Source organism: Heteronotia binoei, chromosome 14 (genome assembly GCF_032191835.1).
Source record: "Heteronotia binoei isolate CCM8104 ecotype False Entrance Well chromosome 14, APGP_CSIRO_Hbin_v1, whole genome shotgun sequence".
In the NCBI taxonomy this organism is placed as follows: Eukaryota; Metazoa; Chordata; class Lepidosauria; order Squamata; family Gekkonidae; genus Heteronotia; species Heteronotia binoei.
Window position 1 is genome coordinate 10,872,848 of NC_083236.1, and position 13,769 is coordinate 10,886,616.

General features: G+C 40.5%; 1 protein-coding gene across 2 annotated transcripts in view; it reads left to right on the top strand.

The window, feature by feature from the left end:
• RALGAPA2 (Ral GTPase activating protein catalytic subunit alpha 2) overlaps positions 1 to 13,769 on the top strand; it is a 380,381-nt gene that overhangs the window by 5,668 nt on the left and 360,944 nt on the right. The window lies entirely within an intron of this gene.

Genomic DNA, 13,769 nt, shown 5'->3' on the forward strand with positions numbered 1-13,769 from the left:
ATGTTGGTCTGAAGCATGAGCACAAAAGCAGATACTCAGAATTAAACTTTGTTGATCTTAAAGATGTGTGCCGCTGAACTCAAACTTTGTTATATTACTTCAGAGCAATGCAGCTACCTATCTTAATCTGCTCCCAGTCATATGAGTTAACATCTACAGGCTGAAGCGGTACAGCCTAGACCCAAGTTGTCTACCTTAGTGAGGATTAGGCCATTATCTGGCTGGAATGATTGAGTTGTGCCAAGGGGTAGAATTGTTAGTCTATTGTAAGAAAGTAAAACAAAAGTCTGGTGGCATCCTTAAAGACTAACAACAAACGACCAGTGGCATCTTAAAAAAGAGGTAAAAAATAAAATTAATTTTACCAAGAATAAATATAAAGTTCTGCATTTAGGTAGGAAAAATCCAATGCATAATTATAGGATGGGGGAGATTTCTCTTGGCAGTAGTACATGTGGAAAGGATCTAGGGGTCTTAGTGGACCATACACTGAACATGAGTCAGCAGTGTGATGCAGTAGCTAAAAAGGTCAGTGCAATTTTGGGCTGTATCAACCGAAGTACAGTGAGGGTATCAGTTTGCTCTGCTCTGGTTAGACGCAAAGTGATGGTATCAGCTTCCTCTGCTCTGGTTAGATCTCACCTAGAGTATTGTGTTCAGTTTTGGGCACCACAATTTAAGAAGGACATAGAGAAGCTGGAACGTGTCCAGAGGAGGGCAACAAAGATGATGGGGGGTCTCGAGACCAAGTCCAAAAGGAAAGTCTGAAGGAGTTGGGGATGTTTAGCCTGGAGAGGAGACAGCTGAGAAGGTAATATGATCAACATCTTCAAGTACTTGAAGGGCTGTGATATAGAGGGTGGTGCAGAGTTGTTTTCTGCTGCCCCAGAAGGTCTCCCCACTTTTGCCATTTTCTGGGCTTGGAGCAGGGGTTACTGGGGGTATGTGTAGGGGGGAGGTATTTGTAATTTTCCTGCATTGTGTAGCAGGTTGGACCAGATGATCAACTCTATGATTCTTTGATCAACATTTCTCAGTCTTTAAAGAGACGCTGCACTTTGACTGAGAGCTTTTTATATTAGTTTATCATAGCTGTGCTGTTTCTTTTATATGTGTTTAGGATTAATAGTTTGAAAAGGATAAAAGCAATGGGTTTTTTTTCCGATGAGACCTTTGAAATGTGCACTGAGGTCATCTTTTAAAGATTAACTTTCATAACGTTTTTTGTAACACATAACTTTGTTGGAGTTCTGGAAGCTGTTGATAAAAGCCATTACTAATAAAGAATTCCCAGGTTGTGCATTATCTTTGTGACTCTGAAGCTGTGCAAAACAACAACAAAAACAACAACAACCTTGCAAAAAATGTATACCTTAAGGCTACAGACAGAGGCTCTGCAGAGAAACTTAATGGTGTTCTTGGTGCCCCACATCACCTCTTTAACCTTCTGAATACTTCGTCTGTGTCATGTGAATGCTCCATAACATGGGGATCATGGATCAGTCTTATTTGTTTATCTGTATGTTGACGTGGGAAAGAAAAAGTAGTGTTGGAATGATGCAGCTCCTTCACTGGGGTAGACAGAGGAGGAGAAAACTATGTTCTAAATCCCTTTGAGTCCTTAGTTGAGGAGCAAAGTGCATGTAAATACCTAAATAAATAAACAGACTTGCAGAACATCACTGCCATTGAATTCCATGAGCCCCTTGTCCATGCCTTACAGCAGAAGCGAGAGCAGGGTCCAGCTTGGTTCTAAGAGGGCATTCCTAAATTCATTGGCTCATGTAACTTCACGAGTTCTCTTTTTGGGGGGCAATTTTGAGTTTTGCTTAAGTGAGTGCACTTAGTCATTGATTTTGATTGCTGACTGCCCTGAAGGTTCCTTTAAAAAGTTCTCTGGCCCTACACAGAGCAGTTTCAAAAAATACCACTGCTCTGTGATTGGCCATAGAACACTGTTTACTTGGATACCCAAGTAAACAAAAGAACAACAATGTTGCTGATGGCTGGGGTATTAGCCCATCCATCAGCTACACAACAGCCTTCCAAAGCATACATTTGCAATGCATTTTGCAAATACATGCTTTGGATTGGCTGCTGGGGCTCCTCTCCCCCTCCCTAATCCCAGGGAGGCTATGGGAGAGGCAGGAAAAGGCTTCCAAAGGTGGGAAAGGAGGCAAGCAGCTTCCCTGAGGCTGCAGAAGTTCCTTTCCCGCCTTTTACGTCGAGTTCTGTATACTTCCAAATATTGATTTGGAATTATACGGGGAGCGGTATACAGCTCCTGTGTAATACCTTCTAATTGGATTCGGAAGTATACGACGCCCTATACTTCCAAATCAGGGGGTATTTGGCGGTCTATTTGGTTCGGCCGAACCGAATGCACACCCCTAGTCCTCAGCTGAAGACAGATAACTTTGCCATTTTGTTACTTCTAGTGCCACTGGATAATGGAGGTCGAAGATGGCTAATCCTTTGAGATGTGGGAGTGGCCTGGTGGACAACCTGTGTTGTGCAAACTGCTCTCATTGGTTTGCAGTTTGAACAGTTTTGGAATAAATTGTGAAAGGTTTTCAGAAAGCTGGAAGAAAATTATATTCTTGGGTGCCAACTAGAATTCTGAGGAAAAGATGTGCCAGTCCAGACAAGCCTGCCTTATTGCAGATGTAACTGGTCATGAAGAATGAGGGTATTCTCTTCCAGAGGGATTGCAGTCTTCCCACTTTCTTAAGAAGCATTCTGTGCAACTATAAAAATAAATTCAAAATGTTTAAAGTCAGGTACATAATTATGTGGACAGCAAATGCTCAGATTAGTTGGCACAATACTCAGCTGTTTTGAATTTGTAACTTACTGGTCAAAGTATTATGAAAGTATTATTGTCTCAGTAAAACAATACGTATTTTTATTCCTACTTGTAGTAACAGTACATGTTTTTATTCCTCTTTTAGTAAGCATTGCTCATTTAAAGTTTTTTGTTTAGGTCCTTTATGATACAACAAACTCTGATTGCATTAACAGAAACAAAGCACAGTTCTCATTTGTATCTGGAAGGTGTGCCTTCTTATAAGATAACATGCAAAATCAGTTTTAGAATGATTGTAGTCAGGTCACAACAAGTGCTCTGTTTGATTTTAATGGGGATTAGATTTCAAGATCATCCTAAAGATAAACATTAACCTTGCCTAACTGAAAAACAGAAATATGTTGATCTGTGGAAGGGGATACACTCCCATACATATAATAGACAGCATCTTCATGTACGCTTGTAGTTTCTGATCACTAAATTTGTTTTATTTTATTACGTTTATATACTGCCTTTCTCTGCTGTAGGAACCCAAAGCAGTGTTCATGCTCCGGCTGTAAAGTTTTACCCAGAATCTATTGAAGCAGAGAAATAACGAGGTCCGCACAGACTTAATGGTTTGAAGCGAGGTTTACTTTATGGTACCATAAGCAGAACCTAGTCGGGCATGGGCCCCCAAAATGACTGAGTTACAATCATTCTACATACAGACAGTTTTATTCACACAGAAAACAAGCAGGCAGGCACACAGGCTTATCTGATTTCAAAGGCCCCACCTCCACTAAGTTTCCTTACTTATCTATCACAGCAAGTTGCCTGTAGGAGGCTGTTCCCTTATCTAATCTTACAGCTGGAGCTCACACCCACTGGGCGGTAGAGTCAGTTTCTAACGGCACTTTTACAACAGACCCCTTTGTTTGAAGGCAAAGCATATTTTTACTCAATATGACAAATCTTACTATTATTGGGAGTATTAATTAATTATTCAGGGGCTCTCCTTCACTATCACAAGACTTGTTGAGTAGATGCAAAAGAAGCTTTAATGAAGAATCAGATAGCAAACACTTGTAGCAAGAGCATGCAAGACTTCGTGTCTTGCCAGACTGACAATAGGTGATAAATCCAGACCAGATATAGGCTACAGGTTAATGGCCCATCCTTTCTCCTGCCTAACTCTTTCCTGCTCAAAAGTCTTTGAATTAGTTCCCAGACCATGATGTTACTTTTCTCCAAGGTCACATTCCAGTTTTGCAGAGATTTTTGGTTGGTACTTATCTTCTGTTCCCAAGGAGACAAGATTAGGCCCTTGCTTCCCACAATAGGTTGTACTGATTTATATTTAAAGGTTGGTAAATACTGACATAATACAGTACAGTCATGAATACATATACATAAATGCATATATGATATGAATATATAAAACAATAGAACTGTGGATATATGAATTTGCTTGGGACAATTAGCCATTCATCAGCAATCACAATAATATTAGGAAAGTTAATAAACCTGAGCCTGCCTAGGCGGGGAGGGCGGGGTATAAATAAAAAGTTTATTATTATTTATTATTATTATTATTATTAAACCACAAGATTGCAACAAATCTTTGTCAGGGACTTGTTCCTGACACCAGCTCATGGAAAAAAAATACTTCATTACTCTTGTTCAAATGTCTTTGAAGGTTCCATTGAAAACACACAAACACACAGTTAATTGGGAAAGTTATATTTCCAAATTGCTAGCCATTTGTAACCTTCTTAAGCAGCTTGAAAACTATTATTTTTCTTACCTGCTTTTTTGATTTTCTGATGTGTAGGAAGTTTTCACTTGTTTCAAACATTCTTCTAAATTTCCCATCTTCATCGTGGAACTCACTGCAGGTAGAAACATAGATGCCTGCTCCATTAGTTAAATTTTTTTTAAATTGTTAACCCAGAAGAAGTGAAGTCTGCTTCCTTTTATGTGAAGAGTCATGCATTATTCAGTATCTTGTGAGTTCTTATAAGAGCATTAAACCTATTAAGAAGCTTCTTATGGGCAGGGGAAGAACTCTAGTGTTTTGCACAAACCCCTACTCTCTTAATGCTGTTCCTGCTTCAGCCCTTCCAATTATCCCCAGTCTCTCTCTGTTCCCCCTATGCTCTCCTCCCTGTGCTTGACAAAAAGTTGAACGATAGAAGCTAAAGAGACAAAAGTGATTATTACAAATATAGATTTTTCCTGTACAGAGTATTTCTGGCACTTGTTCCAATTGCTGTCAAGGATTCCCCGTTCGCCTTGCTTGTTCTTTGTGTTCTTTACGTAAACATGTACACAAAGACTGTCCTGCTGTTTGACCGGGGCTTCCCATAATTCTCTGCAACTCTTAATGGGAGTCCCTCAGAGGTTTATGTGGCACACTGGAGTTCATTTGAAACTGCTTATCAGCAGTTTCCTCACTGGACTTCCAGTTGCCTATAAGCTTCCCCAACAGCTGCTGAAAATTGCTTCCACTGCACATATTATATTCACACACATACAAAATTATCATGCCCTCAGACTGACTTTTAGCCTTGCAAATTTAAAAAGCATTTTTTTTTTGAGTGAGGGGATTTCATATGGAAAGTTAACATGAACTGAGGTCACTGTTGGGTGTTTTAGCATTGTTTTAATGGACTCCAGCTCTTGATGCTAACCCCATCCTTGATATGATATATATTAAGGAATATTAATTGGAGGGGGAAATCCCAATTTGCTCTCTAAATGCAGTCTTCCAAGTGCTTTGAAAAAAGGGTCCACTGGTCTTCTATCATGGGAAAGTCAGTTGCTGTTCTGTCATCACTAGACATATTTGGTAGCTCAGAATCAATGAGTTGGGTTGGCAGTAGGGATGGGCACAAATTCTTGGTTCTTTTTGAACCAGGTCGATTCTTGGTTCTTTTTGAACCAGTTTGTTTGCTCAGGCCATGCTTGGAGAGCCAGTTTGGTGTAGTGGTTAAGTGTGCAGACTCTTATCTGGGAGAGCCGGGTTTGATTCCCCACTTCTCCACTTGCACCTGCTAGCATGGCCTTGGGTCAGCCATAGCTCTGGTAGTTGTCCTTGAAAGGGCAGCTGCTGTGAGAGCCCTCTCCAGCCCCGCCCACCTCACAGGGTGTCTGTTGTGGGGGAGGAAGGGAAAGGAGATTGTGAGCCGCTCTGAGACTCTTCAGAGTGGAGTGAGGGATATAAATCCAATATCATCATCTTCTTCTTCTTGAATTGAAAAACAAAACACCTTTTTTCCTTTGTGGTTCATTTGTTTTGTTTTTGCAATTCATTTTCCCAGACAGCCTGGCGCCGACTCATTCAGTTCCTAGGCAATGCTGGCGGTGGTCTTCTGGGAGCCCTAGAAATATCCAGAGCAGTTATCTGTAGTTTGATTGATAGCTCCAGAAACCAGTCAAGGAGCTCACATTCTGTTCTATGGAAGCAAACACCCTGATTCTGCAGCTTTCACTTTGCTGCACAAAGAGAGAAGAGTTAGTTGTCATGAGACCTGAAGCTTTCCTGGGGGCACCTGCTTTGGAGGGCTATAACTTGGACATTCCAACTCCAATCTTTGCCAAACGTGGAGGGTGGGTGGAGGGAGCCTGCTGAAGATTCCCTGTGAGTTTTAGACCTCCTGAACCAACAAACCACAAACCAGTTTGGGCAACCATATGAATCATGAAACACTAGTTCAGGCAATCAAATGAGCCATGAACCACTATTTTCTCATTCCATGTCCATCTCTAGTTGGTGGGGCTGTTGAGTGCGGTGGGGATAAGAGGTCAAAATTCCAGAGGTCTTGGTTGTTCATACGCTTTGTTTTCATATTATTAGTTGGATCTGGGCATTGAGAAGGTGGCCCATAGGAAATATTTGTGAGGTTTATGGGGCTCTCAGCAGCCACATTTTGGCAATCTCCTGGAGGCACTGTGTGTCGTATACTTCTGGACAACATGTGCATGTGAGCTACAAAATGGCGAAACAAGGAAGTCAAACTTATTTTGCACAACCTGAGCTGATATTTGAATACTTCCATTGAAACAGGCCAGAAGCTGTCTGCAAAGCTAAAGTTATAAAGTTACTGTTCTAGAGTAAAGGTTAGATGCTTTAAAAGACTCACATTGTGATTTTGAGATTGCAACACTGTGATTGCAACTTTCTTGCTCATCCATGTGGGAACAAATGATACAGTGTGGTATAGCCCAGAATGTATTAACAGATTATTTGGCTCTGGGTAAGAAGGTGAAGGACCTGGGAGCGCAGGTTGTGTTTTCGTCAGTTCTTCCAGTTGAAGACCATGGTTTAGGAAGGGAAAGAAGAATACCGCAAATAAATGACTATGTACATGGTGTCATCAGGAAAGGTTTGGATTTTTGGAGCATGGCTTATGCTTTAAAGATGCAGCTCTTCTATTGGGAGATGGTTTGCACCTCACAAGGGTAGGAGAAAATCTGTTTGGTAAGAGCCTTGCAAACCTAATAAGAAGGGTTTTAAACCAGGGGCATAGCCAGGATTTTAAAGTCAGGGTGCTTTTTAAAAAGTTGGGGGGGGGCACCCTTGCCCATCCATTGCAGAGCCAGAAGCTTTCAGGGGGTAGGGGCAAATGCTGGAGGCTCTGAACGTGGCCAAGCCGAGGCAGCCAAGCCTAAAACTTAGGAGTCAAGAAGGGACTGCAGGCTGCATGCAAGCAGGGGGGTTTCCTTCCACCTCCCTCTCTCCCACCCTGGCACTTTGCAGCCAGCTGCTCCATCCATTCCCTACTTGGCTTGTAGGTGAGGCAACAGATAATTATTGTAGCTGTGCTGTACATAAAATTAATATGAATCCCTACAGTCATGAAAGCTCTCCACGTGGAGGATGCTATTTAATTTAATAGAAATTAAAATGGCAATGCCATGACTCTTAGAAGAACCAGGTGAAGAGGCAATGTATAAAATCATTAATACTGAAATCTAAGCCTTCTATTTCAGGAGACTCACCTAAGAACAGATAAGCAACTAGTGCTTAAAACACCATAGTTCTCTCTTCAGTTTCAGGCACCTAGTTTTTCTAAGAGTCATGGCATTGCCATTTTAATTTCTAAACCCCTTCATTTTGTATGCCAGCATGTTATGGAAGATCCAAAGGGGAGATTTCTGTTAAGTGCACATTAGACCTGAAACCAGTAACAATAACTTCCCTATATGTACCTAATACAGAACAACTCCCTTTTATAGAGGATACGCTGAACAAACTAAGAGATTTTCAGGAAGGTTCATTTATCATAGGGGCAGACCTGAATTTTATTATGGATAGAAAACTAGATAGATCGAATACAAATAATTTTGTGGGTAGACCATCATCCTCTAAAACCACATTGTGTGATATCATAGATAAATTCTCTCTAATAGACATGGAGATTTATCCATCCGAACAAAAGGTTATACATATTACTTCCACAGGTTTAAATTGCATAGTTGGTCTCATTGAGGATTCTTCTATTGGTATAACACTTTGGTCAGACCATGCTCCGGTAGAATGTAGGATAAGATCTCCCAGGGGGAAAATAAGACACAGTTCCTGGTCCGTAGATAACCTGTTTTATTGAGGGAAGACATTAAAAATAAAATAGAACAAGAAATAAAAAACTTCTTCAAAGAGAATGACATGGGAGAAGTTGATCTTCCAGTTCTTTGGGATGCATTTAAAGCGTATTTACGGGGCTATTTAATGAGCATTACTGCCCATTTGAAAAAAGGGAAAAGAGCTATGGTTAAAAAAAAGTTTGGATGCTATACTCAGTTTAGAGAAACAATTTTTAAAAAAACAGCCAAAAAAATCTATCAGAAATTGCTAGCAGAACGAAGACTTCTAGAAGCAGCAGAAAACAATGCTATACAAAAAAAAAAAGTTACTTATATTGAAACAACAATATTGGCAAAAAACATTAAGATACTTTGCAAATAAAAGAAAAAAAACTAGCAAGAAAGATATTAGCACTTAAAGATGTTTCTGGCATTCAAAAAACTAAGCCAGAAGATACAGTGAACATCATGACAGGTTTCTATAAAAGATTATGTACCTCTTTCTCTCACTCAGAGAACATAATCAGGCAATGTTTAGATTCTGATTATAACATTAAAACATTGACTTTTGAACATAAACATTATTAGACTCTCCTTTAGCAGAAGAATTATTTCAGCAGTCTATTCAACAAATGAATACGAGTCCAGGGATGTGCCTTAGCCCTGAGTTTTTTAAGATATTCAAATTACCTCTCATTAATAATCTAAATCACATAACTTATCACATTCTTTCTGGAGGTAAGTTTCTCCAGTCATGGACAGAATCAACTATTCTTACTGTTCCTAAGGATAATAAAGATCTAACTGACCCTTTGTCGTATCAACCAATCGTTCTGTTGAACATTGATGCCAAAATTTTTACTAGAATACTTGCCAATAGACTTTGCAAAATCATAAAGGATTATATAAATTATATAATGGATTATATTAATTCCTCCCTCATAGATCTGTTACTGACAACATAAAGAGAACCCCTAATCTAGTTTTTCATGGCAGTTATTATAAAAGAGAATCATTACTTTTGGCAATTGATATTTAAAAAGAGCCCCGTGGTGCAGAGTGGTAAAGCTGCAGTACTGCAGTTGGAGCCCTCTGCTCATGATCTGAGTTCAATCTCAGCGGAAGCTGGTTCAGGTAGCCAGCTCCAGGTTGACTCAGCCTTTCATCCTTCCGAGGTCGGTAAAATGAGTACCCAGCTTGTTGGGGGGAAAGTGTAGATGACTGGGGAAGGCAATGGCAAACCACCCCGTAAAATGTCTGCCGTGAAAACGTTGTGAAAGCAACGTCACCCCAGAGTCAAAATTGACTGGTGCTTGTGTTTTTTTTTTTTTTTTACAGAACTGTACAAAGTCCTGCAGGACCCTAATTTCAAGTGGGAACCTTTTTTTTAATTATAAAAGAATCATTACTTTTGGCAGTTGATATTAAAAAAGCCTTTGATGGTCTGTAGAGCAAGTATGTACAGATTCTGTTGGAAAAAATGAACTTCGAGGATAAATTCGGAACAGCTATTAGTGAGATCTCTTCCAACCCAACTGCTTCTCTCCAGATTAATGACCAAAGAGCAGAAAAATGTAGTTTACGAGGAGGTACTAGGCAAGGATGCCCACTTTCTCCCCTCCTTTTTTTATAGCGATTGAACCATTGGCTCAATTCATTCAAGCCTCACAAAACATATGAGGCTTTACAATTCAAGGTCATTCACATAAAGTATCTTTGTATGCAAGATGATATGGTGCTATTTGTCTCTAACCCCATAAGTTCACTTCCTGAAGTTATAAACACATTAGTAAATTTTTTCCAAAATTTTAGGGCTTTGACTTAACCACAAAAAGTCAATTATATACCCAGTTTATTTACAACAGGAAGCCATCCATAGTCTTTAAAACTTTTTATGATTTTCAATGGCTTACTGATTCATGGAGAAATTTGAGTATTCATATTCCTCTAAAGTTAGAAGATCTTATTAAATATAATTTCCATTGTGTTTAACTGGAAACCCAAGAACTTTTGAAATATTGGGATAAAATGTCTCTGACTTGGGCTGACAGAATAAATGTAATAAAAAGTTTCATACTTCCAAAATATTTATATTTGTTTTGTACTCTTCCAGCACAGATCCTGGTGTCAAAGTTGCTTAAATGGCAACATGCCTTATTAGATTTTTTTTTTGGGGGGGGGAGTTATAAATCCCATAGGGTCAACTCAAGAATTCTTAGGGGGGGAAATAATAATGGAGGCCTTGACAGTCCAGAATTGTCAAGGTATTATCAATCGTGTAACTTAGTTAATATAGTCAAACTAACAAATAAGGAAGACAAAAATAATTGGAGACAGAGGAATCATTTACTTATCCTTTTCTAATAGATGAGATGATCTGAAAATTAAAGGAAATATTTGTATCTCTGTCTCTTGGATCTTAATAGATGAAGTTCTATTTTTGTTTTCTGCATGAATTTCACCAGAATGTCACATGGTAGTTTATTCCTTGCTGTGAACCTGGAATTGATTCTGTATATCTGATCAATGTTCATAGAATCCTCTTCAGTCTTGTAGTGTTCTTGCAGCATCTTGCTAAAGTCCTCTCCATGCCGAATTCTTTGGGGACCAAACAAAATTTAAGATTACAACTTCTGTTTTCAGCCTCTAAAGTAGCAATCCTTTGATTAGCTTTCCCCAGTAAATGCTCTTGAGTCTCCTAATGATGTTCCAGTTCCTTATATTATCTCTGGACTTGAACAATTTGTTCAGCGTTTTCTTGAAACTTTTTTTGTATATGTGTAAATCCTGGGGTTATTTCCTGTCCCAATGACAGAAGTTCTTTTTTTATATTATCAAAGGTGTTTTCTTGACCTACTTTTATGTGTGCAACTTGCTGCTGGATCCCTTCTTCTATTTGGGTGACTTTCTGGTGCATTTGGCCTTCCGATTGTTGCATCTGATATGAAATTGTGTCCTTTAATGAGTTCAATTTTGTGGCTACAGTGTCTCAGCCACAACTCAAGTTTGAATCCCCACTCTCCAATGGAAGTTTACTGAGTGATCTTCGGCCATTCACGCACTCTAAGCCTGACCTACCTCACAGGGTTGTTGTGAGTATAAAACAGAGAAAAGAACAGTGTAAGCCATTTTGGGTCCCCACTGGGGAGTAAGTTAGGATATAAATCAAGTAAATGAATATAGTTTTAGTGGATTATATAGATACTAGGATTAAGATCCATTGTGAAGAAAAACAATGGGCTCTAGAAAGAGGCTCTGGGTGAGTGCCCTTGCTGTTTTCCGACCTACCCAAGTGAAGGCATTCGCTCCCCTCCACTCTTGGTGTCTTCCTACCCACTGTCCAACTACCACCCCCCCAACCACCTCTTCCTCTCAGCTACCCCCACACCCTTGGCACTCCACTATTCCACCTACGCATGACATTCAGTCACCCTCCACCCTTGCTGCCTCCACCCCCAACCTTTGGCCTTCACTCATTCCCCCCGCTCTTGCTGTCTTCCCATCGCCAACCATCGCCAACCCAGCACTTCGCAGGGTTGCCCAGGCTTTCCATTCTCCTCCGCATATGTGTGTGTGTTCCTGTGTCTGTAGTGGCTCAAAGCCCTGAAACAGGTCAGGAATTGAGAGAAGGAAGAATAATTCTGATAGGTGCGGGAGAGGGCATGTTGACAGTCACACAGACACTGAAACGCAGCATTCCTTTTGTTCGCAGTGCATTGTTGCTGCTTTTTCTTGTCATATTCAGCCTTGCAGCATTTAGCATCAGTGTGAGCTTGTGGTGTAATCTGTGTTTTTTGGCCTGTTATGGTTGTGTTATGGTATACCATAGAATATGCACCTCAAGGCAGCCATTTTCTGTAGGGGAATTTATCTGACTTCAGCTTTCCATCTCCTCCCCCCTCCCTGCAGTGTCTACCTAGGAAAAGTACAGTCTTTCTCCATAGTGTAGACCAAAGCAGTAAGGAAACATCCTCAGCAGGGCATAATGACTTAGAGTCTACCCTGCAAAGCAGCCATTTTCTGCAGGGGAGCTGATCTCTGCCATGCGCAGAGCAGTTATGATTCTGAGTGATCTTCAACCCTCACCTGGAGATTGGCAACAGTTTTTCTCCAGGCAGAAATGGAGTCTATGCCGTGGTACCTGTCTGAGGACCCACCCTTCCTCAAATCCCTCCCTGTCCACCCCTGAAATCTCAAGGAATTTTACAACCTGGAGTTGGTAACCCAGCCAACCATCAACCTATTTTGATCTGCCCCTCTGACTTCAGCTTTCCATCTCCTCCCTGCAGCCTCTGCCTAGGGATACTAGACTTTCTCCACAGTGTAGACCAAAGCAACTTAGATCATTTTCCTCTCCCCTTGGAGCAGTTGTAATTCTGAGTCATTTCCAGCCCTCAGCTGGAGATTGAAGACCTGGAGATAACCGTGCACAACGTTACTAATATATCCTTGCTATTTACTATTACTGCTTTAGCACTGAACACTAGTTTGCTTACAAGAATCACTTTATATAATGAACAAGGATTGTAATATAGCTTAACAACCACTCAGATGCATAATAACTTGATAAATGCACTTTATACATTAAGAACAACACACAGGTTCCATAGAGTGAATGTACACTTAGAGTCCACTAGCACTAGGGAAATAATCCTCTTCTTGATGAACTTAGTAGACAAAGTGCTAGCGATTCTCCTAGAATGAAGAAAAAAGTGACACGCTTCCGGTAAAAAATAGGCGTGTTTTGGTAGGTAGCGTCCTTTGTCCGACAAATAACTTAATTATTCTGGAACTAAATATACAATTTAAGATTGGCAGCAATGGCTGCAGGTGACTGATGGGGCCAGTGGCTGCTGGGAGGCTGGCTTTGTGGGTAACAGAGGGCTTCTGCTGGTGTCTGGTCCAAAGCTGGTCATGAGGGCACAGTAAAGCGGGAGGGCCTGTGTGAGGACGTGGAAGGCCACAGGAGACAGATGGGGGCTGTGTGTGCTGGGAGGCCATCTGTGTGGGCTGTTGATTGGACAGCAGAGGTCTGTTGCCATTGCTGGCTGTGGTGTCCTTTAATTTAATTTGATGTTTTAATAATTGTTTTATGTCTTATTTTTATACTGTTTTACTGTTTTATCTTGTTTCGTCATTGTTTGACCCTGACCTGTGAGCTGCCCTGAGTCTGCCTTTGGTGGGGAGGGCGGGATATAAATTAAATTAAATAAATAAAAAATATATTTTAAAAATAGCATATAGACTGGAAGCTTTCAGCAAAACTTGATCACAGTAAGAGACACAGTAGAGAAGCAGCCCTTTCTGAGGCCAGATGGCAGCAAGGACACAGAGAAGCATCAGAGGTGTGTCTGTCTCTGAGGTTAAGACTGCTTTTGGCAGTTTGTTCAACATT